Source organism: Cheilinus undulatus, linkage group 21 (assembly GCF_018320785.1).
Source record: "Cheilinus undulatus linkage group 21, ASM1832078v1, whole genome shotgun sequence".
NCBI classification, from domain to species: Eukaryota; Metazoa; Chordata; class Actinopteri; order Labriformes; family Labridae; genus Cheilinus; species Cheilinus undulatus.
In genome coordinates, this window is record NC_054885.1 from 12,759,804 (window position 1) to 12,763,305 (window position 3,502).

A 3,502-nucleotide genomic window follows, 5' to 3' on the forward strand; every position below is an offset into this window, starting at 1 on the left:
CAAGTGGTGAGGAAAAACAAGGGATAAGAACAAGTCATTAGTAGAGATGGTAAAATCTGAAGAAAAGAGGCAGAACTAGAGCCAGGTGGTTATATGCCTCTGTGAGACAGTCCAAGTACAGCAGGGCTGGCATGGTGTCTATGGTAGTGTGACCGACAGAAATCTTGTTTCCTTAGCGCTGTAGGTTCATGTTTTGTAATGAATCTTGGATTGCAGAGTTCGTTAAGCGTGTAGTGGTCAAACTGACACCTAAAGTAATGACCTTACACCTCCAAAATCTAATCAGTGTTTCTTTGAGTCAGAGTGGACATTTGTGCAATATCTGAAGAAAATCTCTTGAGGCATTTACAAGTAAGGGATAAATGAGGCCCAGTTAGCCTTATCTTTGAACACTAAATCTAATCAGTTTAACGCTGGGCCGGGGTGGACATTTGTTAAAAGTTTGAAGAAAATCCATCAAAGCATTTTAAAGGTACTGTGTTCACAAGCAATGGATGAACATGAGGCTCAGTGATCTTGACATTTGTCCTTTGACTCCTAATATCAATTCAGTTCATCCTTAAGTCAGAGAGGACATTTGTACAAAGTTTAAAGAAATGGATGGATGGATGGATGGATGGATGGATGGATGGACAAAAGCTAGATGGATGGATAGATGGATGCTTGGATGGCTGATGGATGGATGGACGGATGCATGGATGGATGGATGGGTGAATGGATGGATGGATGGATGCTTGGATGGATGGATGGATGGATGGATGGATGGATGGATGATGGATGGATGCATGGATGGATGGATGGATGGATGATGGATGGATGCATGGATGGATGGATGGATGGATGCATGGATGGATGGATGGATGGATGGATGGATGGATGGATGCTTGGATGGATGGATGGATGGATGGATGGATGGATGGATGGATGCTTGGATGGATGGATGGATGGATGGATGGATGGATGGATGATGGATGGATGCATGGATGGATGGATGGATGGATGCATGGATGGATGGATGGATGGATGCATGGATGGATGGATGGATGCATGGATGGATGGATGGATGGATGGACAGATGTGTAGATGGGTGGATGGATGGATGGATGGATGGATGTAATTTGTCATTAAAGTGGTGGTGGTGGGTCCTAACTCTAGACCAGTTGAGATCCAGGTGATAAAAGGTTCAGATTAAGGCCAAGAGTCGCCATATTTGACTTAAAGCCTCAAACTGAACGGTTTGGTGTGCTCTACAAGCTTCATGAAAAAACAAGTTTGCTTAAAGGAAATCTAGTTTAGGTGGTCACAATCTGCAGCTCTTAGCCAATTATTGGGCAGCAAATTACCAACCTGCTGCCACACACACACACACACACACACACACCCCATACACATACAAACGATATATATCGGCCAAACATTTGTGCATAGTATAATCGAGGGATGTGCATTGCATGGAAAATTAGTATTAAAACCCACAGTGAATTCTTAGTGGGTATTGGCAAAAATCCAATGTAATGCAAACCTACTGTATTAAAATATCCTCATATTTGACCTAATCATGATTAAATGCATCTGCAGAATAGAATTTCTTGAAACTTTCCTACTTTTACATCTTATTGAACGGAGCATCACTCCTGCAGCTGTAAGTCTTTTAGATTTGCTTACTCTGGACATCGTCCCTGTACATCAGCACTCAGCCCAGCGTTGTATATCTTGGCTGTGCAGGATTCATCTACACACTGGCGCATCTATGAGTGTGTGCGTGAGCATGGTTATGCAACAGCACAAGAACAACACAGCACGAGGAAAAGGCTGTGCCTCTTGACCTACATTTTTTGGGGTTTGACTCCATCCCACTGCTCAGGGAATCCCACATCATTACCGCACGCACTCACACATGCACACAAGTACAATAAAAGTCTTCTTAAAGCTTCAGTTTCTACCATTTTCTATTCTTCTTTATAGATGTGTACTTTAAGATAGTTTTCTGGAACAATGAATATCTGCTTTATCCCTCGACGGGAAGTCAATCTGCTCACAGAGAAAAGGGGAAACGGGAGTGAAACTAGGCCACAGCTTGGTAAAAATCTTGTGGTCAATGTTACGATGCAAAGGGAGAGGGGAGGTATGGAGACAGAATGAACAAGGGGAAAGGCTAGATTGGAAATATGAGAAGTTAAAGTATCTTTACTGCTCTAATTATGTATTACATGATGTTCCCAGTTTTGATGTTTGAGTATTTCACCACTAGAATCTTCAATGTGATTGATCTGTTTGATCAGAAATGACAGTTTCCTTAAAGTCTGGATTGCTTTTTTAATACATTTCATCCCTTGATAAAAAAAAAGCAAATAATGAATATCATGTTTAAATCTGGTAAGCACAGAAATCATGTATTATAGACACAGACAGCCTAAAATATTCATGCATATCCCTGGGGAACAAAATATGAGTCATCTGAACTCTTGTACAAATTTCTGTCTGTCATACCACTTCCCACAAAGATGTACTTCCCTGTCATTCATTTTTTAAAGAAAGCAAACAAATAAAGGAAAATTTAAGCCAGGTGTAGACTGCAATTGTCAGCCAATTCAGACTTAGAGGATGGGCCAACTTTCAGCCAGATCGTGCGTCATTAGTCTTGGGGTGTGCAGGTTGGACACGATGGGCAACCACAGCTTGACCAGCTGCTCCCTACTAGTCGGACTGATTCCTGGCATGTTTGATATTTTGGTCATACAAAAGCATGTACTCAAAGCCACAAGCCGATTCCCCAACTACAGGGCATCTTTATCTTGTTGGACAGTGTCTTGAATCATATTGAAAACAGCAGGAATGCCTGTTTTATGTGCCTTCCTCAACTACATTAAAGGAGATAAACAAGAAGGAAACAGGCCTACCTGCCTGACATGGAATATTTGTTATTATCTAGCTGCTAGTTGTGTTTGCAATGCTGTTTATGTGTGTATGAGAGAGATGACAATATCATTTTGGTTGCTGTTTTTAGCTATTTGAAGCATGAAACAAGACTACAGACAGGCTATGACCTCAGTCTTTGTCCTTAAAGACCCTTTAAAATGATAATTAATCTGCGTTTAGGTTTGTTTCATGATAGATCACTGTGTTATGAACCCCTAGGCCAAATTTAAGTCAATTAAAACATCTATAAGTTTATAAAAATTAAGCTTCAAAATCATAAAAAACGAGGCAGTAAAATCTGTTCCAGGGACTTCACAGTATACTAGTATGCCTGGCTCAGGTCCAAGTGAAATCTTCTAAACTGAATTTCTCAAAGTTGGACCGACACATCTAGATAATGCAGGTGGAGATCAATTTTCTCTTGCATGTACACCTCACAAAATATACTGTATTTCACTTATAGTCATTCTTAGAGAGAAACTGCAGCTAATATAGTTTTCCAGAGCCAAAATGTTTAAGAGTCTCACATGCAAACTTGCACAAACTGCTAGAAAAAAAAGCCATATCTCAAAAATAAGAAAGA